This window comes from Ornithorhynchus anatinus, chromosome 11, assembly GCF_004115215.2.
Source record: "Ornithorhynchus anatinus isolate Pmale09 chromosome 11, mOrnAna1.pri.v4, whole genome shotgun sequence".
Classification (NCBI taxonomy): Eukaryota; Metazoa; Chordata; class Mammalia; order Monotremata; family Ornithorhynchidae; genus Ornithorhynchus; species Ornithorhynchus anatinus.
This window is the reverse complement of record NC_041738.1, coordinates 38,276,357-38,287,720: the sequence shown is the minus strand read 5'-3', so window position 1 is coordinate 38,287,720 and position 11,364 is coordinate 38,276,357. Positions and strand designations below refer to the sequence as shown.

At 42.1% G+C, this 11,364-nt stretch overlaps 1 non-coding gene across 1 annotated transcript; it reads left to right on the top strand.

Annotated features, from left to right (window-relative positions):
* Nucleotides 1-9,752: 9,752 nt before the first annotated feature.
* On the top strand, nt 9,753-9,889 carry LOC114815351. The gene has a single exon (XR_003763114.1). It is a non-coding gene; the product is annotated as a small nucleolar RNA SNORA7 (small nucleolar RNA).
* Nucleotides 9,890-11,364: the final 1,475 nt, after the last annotated feature.

Below are 11,364 nucleotides of genomic sequence, written 5' to 3'. Positions count from 1 at the left end.
CGCTTAGTACAGTGCCTGGGACATAGTAAGCGCGTAACAAATACCATTTTTAAAAATCCCTGAGCTGCAAGCTGAAAGATATCAGGGGAGGTGTCAATTGGGAAAACTGATGATGATCCTCATTTATAAAGGAAAAAATTTCCTGAACTTGTCTATGGAGACCCTGACAGGAGTGGGGTTTATCTTTAGTCTTCTTATCACCATAGAAAGGAGCTCATTTAGGACATAAAGGGAGAAATCTAAGAAAAATTAGTGTGAGTTTTTTTCAATTTGACCTAAGGAGAAACGGCGAGGCAGAAAGGAGGAAGAAGTTCAAGAAGGTTTGATTCTAAGAGTATTTTAGGGGACTTGGTTAACGTGGTGGCCACGGACAGAATTGAAATCCATATGACTGAAGCTTTTTTTAAAAAAATCATTTTAATTAAAGCACAGGGATTTAAAACTCCACCGAGAGTGTAGCTCATGTGGCTTCACAGGGGTTGTTTAAAGATGAGAAGGAGGGAAAAAAAGCCATTAGAAACAGAGAATGGGAAGCAGCAGAGAATAGAGCTGTAGTTGTCTTGGAGGGGAATGATGATGGCAGAATAAGATAAGGAAAGCTAAAAAGACTTAGGGAAATGGGGGATTTTATAAATATATCAAGGTGACAAGAAATTTTATAACAAAGAAAAAAGGCAGTCTATTAATCAGGAGGAGATAAAATGAACAATTATAATAAAGTGGAGGAGAAACTGAACCCCGCTTTAAAAAAAAGACCTTTTTTAAAGGTCACTTAGGAATATTTTAGGAAATGCAAAATAGATGTATTTTGGTGCTATGAATGTCCCAAAGAGCAGAGGGTGTGCAATATTTCACTAATCTTTTTCAGGGTTTCCAGGAACGGTGAAGTTGTGCTGTTTTGTTCTTCCCTGATAACCTAGAAGGTATTATTTGATAGTGCCTCAGCAAGATCAAGCCTTAAAGGGTCTAGCAGTCAGGGCCTGACGGAATCTAACCGCACTGGAAGGGAGTTGTTTTGGGGGGGATTTTTTTGCCTCCGTCTCCAGGAATATGGGACTAATAAAGAGCTTTTTTAAAAGTTGTGATGCTATTTAAAATGCCAGTAATCTGAAACCCTCTGAGTTGGTTCTGTTGCTTTAACGTGTTTCTGAGAGCTGAGTTCTGGGCTTTGGAGCTACCGGGAGGCGGCCAGCCAGAACTCCACAGAATTTAAAAATAACTTTTTTAATTAAGACAGTGTAGAGGTAAGGCAAACGACCTATTGCATAATGAGCGAGTGACCGAGGGCAGCATTTTTAGTTTCCGACTGTTTATCTGTCAGTGAGCAATGGAACGAGGTATATATATATATATATTTTAAAGATGGAGTAACCTCAATGCTTGAATGCCCGTCTTCCTTGCCACCACATGGAGTATTTGCATAAACACAGCTTTAGCTTATTTTCTAATCCACGGTTCACCTTCGGTTCCACATTTTTGAATATTTGGGGAGGTCCAATTTCCCTCGTTTAAAACCTGCTCTCATATTTTTTCCTATTGAATTCCCTCCTTTCTTCCTAGCCCCACACATGCAGGTGAGCGAGGTCCCTAGGCTATTAGGCTATTGCAGGCTGACTTTTAGCATTTTTAAAAAATATACTATACCACAGCTGATGTCTACGATACCTGGTATTATTTATGGGTTTTCATAAAAAAAGGAAGAAGGAAAAATACAGAACTGCCCGACTTCTCCCTTCCTCCCCCTCCTCTCACGCTCCCCTCCCCACCGAGGAGTTTAATTTTAAATGATAAATGTGGAAATTAGAGACCGTCGAGAAAATCCAATTTGGTGCGGAGTTTTAAAAATCCCATAATAAACGCAGAGTGAAATGTATGATTTAATGCGGGGCACCAATGGCTGCTATTATGGGCTATTAGCAAATCGGGGCTGAGAGTGAATCTTTATCACTTGGTGAGTGCGGGTTGGTCCTGCCTTTCCTTCTGCTATTGATTTGTAGCTGCTTGTCATAATGACACCGGGAAGCAATGAATGGAAGATGTGCTTTTGATAGGATTCGGGGGTGGGGTGGGGGGGGAGAGAAAATTCAGCAAGTTTTCTATCTCTTCTGCCTGATTAGATTTTTTTTTCTTCTTTTAAGAGCTTTCACATTCCAATAAAAATGCTAAATCAGCTCTGAAGCCGAATTGTTAGGGGGTAAATAGCTAGTCACATTTAAAGAAGGAAAAAATATAGAAATACCAACTCAGAGTTTGCAATGGCGGATGAATTTGAAGACTATATCTCCTGGCTTTATTTAGATTATCGTGTTTGTGACGATGTGTATGCAGGGGATGTATCAAGGATTATTAAGGCCCACCTTACTGTGTGTGCCTTTATACAAATTGTAGATGGATTTTTATTTGTACGTGTGTGAGTTGAGGGAGTCGGTATGAACTGTGTGCGGCTAAATGAATAGTGTGGGAGAAGGTATCCTAGCTCGGTGTGTCTGGCTATGCAGACGGGTGTATTTAGTTTAAATGTATGCAGGTACATAGTATAGGTACGGAATTATATCAACCAGATATATAAAAATTGTGTGCATATATACTTGTATGCAGAGATATATATGCTGATAAAGAATAAATCAAAACAGGAGCCTTAATTAATTAGGTGACTTACTCTGTATTTGGTGGAAAGAGCCTCGCTATCTAAAGATGTTCTTATATGGTACTGAAATGGGGGAAAAGTTTTTCTGGAAAAATGTAATACCGATTCTAAAGTGAGAATACTGTAGACAATAGAAATGAGGAAATAGCTGTCCTGCCCAATATTATTAGATTTCTTTACATTTTCTTAAGGCGGCGAAATAGTTTTCCTTCCAGATTATTTTACTCCGAGAGCAGAATTGGCACCACCGGCCTCTAGAGTAACTAAGGCAGTTGCTCTGGAGCCTGGGGATCAGAGGAGCCCAGGGACTTCCCAGTTCATCCTGGATAATTCCAAGATCCGGGGGTCCATGATCCTAACAGTTGGAAACTAAGGCTTGAATTTCTGGGTTCAGGGTTTAGAACATCTTTGTAGGTGCACTCCTAACTCTGCCTAAGATTTCATTTCCCAAAAGTGAAGAAGGAACCCTATTTATTGAATACCTAATGAGTGCACACACGATACTAAGGGCTTGGGGAAATACAACAGAGCCAAGCACATGCACCTACCCACGAGAAGCTTCTTCTTCCTACTGCTTCTCTCCTACTGAGCTTTCTTCTTCAGAAAGGATCAGATTGGTCGTAAAGCGATGCCTTGTGGAAATTTCAGAATAAATAATTTAATGTACAACTGAACTGTACATGTGCATATACTTTTATGCCTAAATGCTGAGGATGTTTAAATATATAAGTGATAGGAGTGGCAGTTTTCTTGAGGCAACCTACGACTTCATGAGGGAAGTCTTCCTAGAGGAGGTGGGGTTTTAGGAAGGTTTAGAAGACAAGAGGGGCCGAGGTTCGGCCGGTGGGGGAGTGGGGTTGGGCTCCAGACTGTGGGAGCAGCATGAGCAAAAGAAATTGGAGGTAGGAGGATGGAGCTTGGGGTACCATTAAAAAATGAGCTGGATGCAAGGAAATAATGAACACTTGAATAGAGGGAGAGAGGCCCAAGCTAGAGAGGAACATCTGATAGTTATCTGCAGACTTTGAGCCTTCCCAATCCACCTTCTATTCCTCTCACATTTGTATATGAAGTAAGTCCAGGTGAGGCTTCTAACTACTTCTCTCTTGAAAGAAGACCTCACCACCTCTCATCTGTACGGCCTCCCCTCGCCCCTTCTTTTATGTCATCTGATTGTTCTTCAGTTCCCGACTAGGGTTGAAACAAATTCATTGGAAATCCTGGTGTGGACTTCCAGCTCTGGCCTTCTGGCCTCCCCTGGAAAACTGTGCAGGGAGGAGGAGGGGGGAAGAGACTGCTAATCCTCACCCCAACTTCTGAAGAGGGAGAAAATGAATGCCGCTGGAAACACAGCCATGTATTCCCCTGTTCTGTTGGTTCTCTCGCCCCATTTTTTTTAAAGTTGCAGGACTCCAACAGTATTTCTGGAAGGACCCCCATGGGGCCCAGGTGGTTGCCCAGCTATGTCGAGACTATATCTACAGAAGTCTCACCACTGATACAGCTCTACCAGGCCCCTGAAACTCCTAAACCAACACTGCACCTCAGTTTCCTCATCCGTAAAATGGGGATTCGGTACCTGTCTCCCTCCTCCTTAGACTGTGAGTCCTGCGTGGAACATGGACTGTGTCCAAAATGATTACTCTCCCTCCTCCTCAGACTGTGAGTCCTGATTACCTCATGTCTACCCCAGTGCTGAGTCTAGGGCTTGGCACAATGTAGGACGTAACAGATAACGTAGTTATTATGAAAAGATACAAACCCTGATGCACAGGGCTGTTTGGGCCACTCCTCCGATTTCTGCACTGAAAAGAGTGGTACTTCTTGTGTAAGAAGCTTTGCCTCTCCGCATTCTCCGAAATGTACGATGAGAGTCAGAAAGTCTGGGTTTATTGGACTTTGTCAGAGCTAAACCTGCTCAGGCAAACTGCAGCGATGTCATTTATGGTACTCTTTATTGAATGCTATTATTTAGTGTGTGCTAGTTAATATATAGTATTTCTTTGGGGATTTTATTCTCTTCCATGTTATTGTTCATAGTTATTTGTTGGACCTAGACTTGGCTATTTCATATTAGGATGGATGAGAGTATTTATGTTAAAGTCAAAATGCTATGTTCTTTCATGGAGTCTTTGCTCTGTGAATGCTATAGACCAATGAATCATTCCAAGAGCCGAATGAGTTGGGTGTACTGTAGAATCTCTGTTTTTACAAGATAATCCACCTGAGCATGATTATCAGAGCAGTGAGTGACAGGATTGGAAATAGATGCAAAATAAATGGGAAATTTCCTGCTACCCTTACGTTAACACCAAATAGTACTTGCATATGACCAATTTCAGTGTCTTTGAATCGTGAGAAGCATCTTGTCCTGTGGAAAGAGCATAGGCTTGGGAGTCAGAGGACTTGGGTTCTAATCCTGGCTCCACCAATTGCCTTTTATGTGACCTTGGGCAAGTCACTTAACGTCTCCTGCCTCAGTTTCCTCACTGTAAAATGCGATACGTGTTCTTCCTACTTAGACTGTGAACCCCATGTGGGACAGGGGCTGTGGCTGACCTGATTAACTTGTGGGCAGGGAATGTGTCTGTTTATTGTTACATCGCACTCTTCCAAGCGCTTAGTACGGTGCTCTGTGCACAGTAAGCACTCAATAAATACGATTGAATGAATCTTCCCCAGTGATTAGAACAGGGCTTGACACATACTAAGCACTTGACAAACACCATTAAAAAAACTGTCCATTCTAATGTGTTATTCCATGGATCATATCTATTATTTTGACAAGAGATAAATTAATTCACAGTGAAAGTTTAAAATATGAAATACGGGCACCATTTGGTCTGATTTGTGCTAATCTTACCTTTTCTTCTCCAAAATTAGCTGGAACTAAGACCCTTGAGCACATAATACACTGTGAACATTTTTTTCCCCCCAAAGGGCTCACAACTCTAAGCAATATTTATAAATTCCGCGTGGAATCGCATGAATCCTCAAGATAAATTAATAATCCTGGAAGGTTCCTGGTAAGAGTTACTGCCCCCATTTTGAAGGTGCAGACGCCGAGGCACAGAGAAATTCAGTGATTTGATCTGTTTCATTGCAAGACGGTGATGGGATCAGAACCCAGAGTTTTCCAAATCTAGACCTGTGCTATCTGCAGTTGACCATCTTGCTGTTCCTTCTTCCTTTGAAACACACTGTTTACCCCCGTTGTGATTTTGCGTGCACATACTTTCCATTTTTGCTCTTTCCCTCCTTCCTATATTTGATCACTTTTACATCTGTATTTCGGATTTAGCTTAGCTCAGTGAGCTAAATAGAAAGAAAATTCATGGGGTGTGGGTTTTAATCTTTCCTTTTTCCACTTAATTACTACAAGACCATGGGCACAGCAGAACCTTCATTGCATGTCACAGTTTCTTCACCTGCAAAAAGAGATGTAGTGGAACACTACTTAAATATGAGATCTCAGAAACTGAACGATGAACTCAACCTCCTTGTCACTACTGAGAAAGTGGCAGGAAATGTGTATTCAACCATTTGGATTCTTTGCTTATTTTTATCTGAACTCACAGGTGCATTCATTCCTACGCTTCCTTTCCGGCTTTCAGGATAAAAGCAGCGTTATTCAAAACTTAATTGAATAGCAGAGCAAATATTCTAATCAGGCCAACCATAAAGTGGGTGTTGGTAGGCCAACCCGTTTCGCAGCCTTCTTTGCTCTTAATAAGGCACATTCTGATGTGCTTAGTGGAAACACAGGATTTCAGTTAATAAATTCCACTTTCGTGCCCGTGTGACACTTGTTTTTTTAAAACTGCCCTTAAATGGTGCTTCTTCCCTATTTATCTCATTTTCCCCCAGGATCTAAAATCACACCTGCCCGGACTCCATTGGCGAATGTTTTTCTTTTGCCTCTGAGCATCTCATTCTTAAAAAAGCAGTGAGAACACTGAATCTTAACAGACCCTCTTTTACCTGCAAGTGGTTTAATGTCTGGATATCTTTACCTAACTTTCCTCAGAACCAAGTTGATCCAAGCAGTTGATCCAACTCAGTGTGGGGATAGATTTGACAGAGGGAAGAAATCCTTCGTTGGAAATTGTCAGTTTTTCCCAACAGATAATACTCTTTTTAGGAACTGAAATAGAGGGGGAAAAAAAAGAAGTAAACGCAAATCACTTGGCTAAAGGACTAGCCTTTGAACGAAGAGGAAAGTTTTAGGTCAAATGTATTCTCCCTGTTCAGAAGAAACTCTATTTTTCTGCTTTAATATAATCATGATATGCTCACTTATGTTTCTCTAAGGCATATCTTCCTTTTCTGTATTTACAGAACTCTCTTTAAACTGTCATTGGTGGGAATAAGGTGTGGGACAAGCCGGAGGCTCCGCCAGCACAAAATAACTCCTGAAAAACGAACGCGGGGCCGGTTATTGCACTAGAGGGCAGTCCTCAGCAGGTTGCAAGATAATATCTGCCTCTTTGGCATCCCGGCCTGGCTTGGTAATGGACCTAAAGATTTGAGAAGTGTCCCCTCTCTCCCCGCCCCTCCCACCACAAAAACAAATAATAAACTCAAAACGTGTTGGTCTCCTAACTCCAAAGATAGGAGGATGGTGATCGATAGCTAAGAGATAAAACTGCCTCTTAAAATACATTTCAGTAATTTTTTTAATGAGGCACTAATGACTTCCTTTCTCCCCTCCTTTCGGCAGATATAATTTGGCTTCTTTGCACTATTTATTTTCCCTTTACATAAGGAAAGAAGAGGGTCATCCTTTTTTCTTTAGTTAGGGAGAGAACTTGGTGTAGTCTCACCTTTATGTGATACACTAGATTTCTGTCACGTTTATTGTGCCAAAAGAAAAAAAAAGGAGCTTTCTCCTTCCTCCATCTTCTTTTGTTTCTGCATAAGCAGAAAAAAGATTTCTTCCAAGTAGGTGGTGAAATGAATAACTATTCTATACAACCCTTTTACTACCCTCATAATTCCACCCCTCCCCACTCACTCTATGGGGAGAGACTACTTCTTTCAATCCTCTTTCTCCTGATTTGCTTAAAACCAGTTCTCACTTACTTCCTTTTGACAGTTTTGCCTCTAAGGAAATAGTAGGCTCAATTCCCACACATTTATCCCTGAAAGACGAATGAGTTGAATTGCTATTTCATCTCCTTTCCTTTATCAATCAATCAATGTATTTATTAAGCACTTACAGATTAAGGAGAGGACAATGCAATAGGGTTGGTAGGACTGATCCCTGCCCATTAGGAGCTTACAGTCTGGGGGGGAGGCATATACTAAAATAAATTACACAGAGGGGAAATGGCAGAGTAGAAGGATTTATACCCACGTGCTGGGGGCAGGGGGTGAATTTCCAGTCCTTAAGGGTTGCAGATCTAAATGCAAAGGTGACACAAAAGAGAAAGGTTAAATGGGGAAATGAGGGCCTAGTCAGAGAAGACCTAAAGCCTGTTAGAGGAGATGTGATTTTCATTAGTTCTCTCTGCTCTCTCTTCCCTCCACTCCAGGAAATGGCTGCCTTTTTCTCCTCTCTTTCCCCTTTATTCTTCTAAATATAGTGTGGCCACTGATAACACTCAAAAATGCTGGACATGGATAACATGTGATGTCATAAGTGTCTCACAGGCATGATGGACACTCACAGCCACCGTTTTTCAAAAGTACACTGTGTTTGCCTGAATGTAGAGTTGTCTCTTCCGGGGGGACCCTGACCTCTCCACTTGCTCCAGACCCTTTATGTTTCCCGTTCAAGTTCCTCTGAACACAAGCACCATTTCTGACTTGTGGTATTCAGCAGCAGCGGGAATCTTGGTGAGGAGGGGCTGGGGTCCCATAAGGAAAATACTGGACATAAAGGAGCTCAGTGCTGGATCTGAAACTGGACAGGGGACGGACCAGCTGAAAACCAGACTGGTGTTAAATTTGATGACCAGCCACCCTACCTGATCATTTCAGTCCTGCTGAAAGATGGTGGTGCTTTGGGCACTTTGTAAAATTTAACATTTTAAGTACATTTTTCTAAGTAACCTACTTTGTAATTGAGTATCTATCTGCATATCTATCATCTATCATTAGTACTGTATTCCAATTTCACATAAGTACCTCTTCTCTGAGAGCAAACTAGGAGAGTAATTATTTTTTTACCTATTTTTTAAAATGGCTTTTGCTATAGTGCCATAAAATTAAAAAGTCAAGTAATGAAAATACTTTGAAATAGTTTGGAACCGTTATAAAAGGAGATATTTAAGTAGGGAAACGGTGCCTTGTAGTCTGAGGTAATCCTGTGGAAGCCTGATTTGTAACTTTGACTAAAACCATTGCTTGGCGGTTTGGCAACTGTCATCTAGACTGTAAGCTCTTCGTGGACAGGGATCGTGCGTTGTAGTTTTCCAAGCACTTAGTACAGTGCTCTGCACACAGTAGGTACCCAATAAATACCACTGACTGACTTGGCTGACTGATTGGCTAAAATAAGGACAACAACCCTCCCCTCCTCTTCCAAAGCTGGTCCCTTGAAGAAACTGATTCTAATCGAGGAGTATGTTCTATTCAGGCAATTCCAAAACGTGTTGTAATGCTGGTATTTATATTTGTTAAGCGCTTACTGTGTGCAGAGCACTGTTCTAAGCGCTGGGGTAGATACAGGGTAATCAGGTTGTCCCATGTGAGGCTCACAGTCTTCATCCCCATTTTCCACATGAGGGAACTGAGGCACCGAGAAGTGAAACGACTTGCCCACGGTCACACAGCTGACAAGTGGCAGACCTCTTGGCTTTACAAATGGCCCCCTCTGTGCGGTTTTCTCGAGTAAATCGCTCCTTCTGAGCAAAAGCATGCTGGAGAAGGAGAAGACATGCAGTATCCTTACCCTTTGATCAATCGATCATATGTATTGAGCACTTACTGTGTGCAGGGCACTGTACTAAATGCTTGGGGGAGCACAATATAACAGAGTTGGTAGAAAAATCCTCTTAAAAGCTGTTGGGAAGAGGATGCAACATGTAGACCCAGAGGGTTAAATGCATAAGAGCAAAATTACTAGTAGGACCTTCTTTTTGGGGTGTGCTGGGAAGTTAAGGTCCTCTCAGGGTCGCACCTGGGGGGTTTCCAGTGCTCTACCAGTCTCGACTATGGGAGGGAGAGTCAAGCAGAGGCAGATCCGTTCCATTTCTAGCTTGGGCAGTGGCTAGGGAATGGAAGCAACCTGCTACAAGTCAAAACTCCCCCGTGCTGGGCAGCAGCAGCATGGAAGAGAGTCGAGGGCGGGGACTCAGTTACTGTGCGGAAGGAGGCAATGGTAAACCGTTTCCATATTTTTCCCAAGAAAGCTCTATGGATACACTACCAGAACGATTGCAGGTGGAGGTGGAGCGTTCTGAGAGAGACGTGTCCATGGAGTCGCTAGTCGACAGCATAAGGCAACAACGACAAGAGGAATGTCCAGATTTAAAATATCTGTCACTATAAAATGCCAGATGGCCTGTGGCGCTGTTCTGAATAGACACGGTCCCTAAACTCCAAGAGTTTACCCTCTGAGGCTCTTAATTAAATGCTGATGTTTCTCTACCCTTAAAATGGAATTCTAGTGGATTAACTAATGAGTTGTGAAACAGCTTTACTATTATATATTTTAGTATTTTGCTTTGATTAGGCTCCAGTAACCTAAAAATCCATCAGTGGCCATCAGTTAACTTTATATTCACTCATGGCACAATCCGATTTCAAGTGCTCTCGGAGAGAAAGGGTTTCAGTCAGGCTTATGTCTCAGAGGTCATGTCCGCATCAAACGACCGCAGTAAGCAAGTGCCAAACCCGGAAAGAGAAATGATTGTAGCCGTTTCCAGTTCTGGTCTGTTCTTAACTGCATTGCAGACTGCATGAAGCAGGGGTGCCAGTGGGTTATGTTAACAACCTGTCTATACTCTTATTTGTCTTCATTAAGAGCTGTAAGTCTACATGAGAGGAAAAGTCCACCTTGTGGTGCTCTCTTGCCTGACTGAAAGTTTAGACACCAATTATAGAACCTGTTTTTCCTGCCTTTAAGAGAAATGACTTCCCTACTCCATCCCACACCACTCAACCCTGAAACCTTGCCTTGTGCCAGAACTAGAAATATTTAGTTCCCTCATGACTTCCATTTTGCAATCCAATACAATTAAGCTTTACACGGTGACCCATCCTGATCCTATTTGGGTGCTTTCTGTAGAGCGTAGCACATCCCCTCTTGGATGGACAGCATAAGCATAAAAAAGAATTCCAAATTTGGATATAATGCCCCAGGCTAGATGATTATAAATCTCTCCTATATTCACTTGGTCCATACATTTTTACTATCCTAGATACTCTGCTACTCGTCAGACTGTGATCTTGTTAGATACCGTTAGGGCGAAAGGTTGATGATGGGTGGGATCTCAGAAGAAAAATCCTAATGCTTCAGAAGGGGTTTTTGGGTTTCAGGAAGAGGGTGGACTGAAACCTTTCCCCCGATATTGTACAGAACTAAGGATACTGTGCTCCTGGGGGTGGTTTTTTTCAGAAAGATACGACTCTTGCTACAAAGATCGAGAGATTAAGTGTTTTAGGTCCCATATTATGAGCCAATTTGGGTATTAAAAGCACGTCTCTAAGAGGCACTCCCCGACTAAGCCCTCATCAAGCGCTCCCCCAGCCCCACAGTAGTTGTGTACATA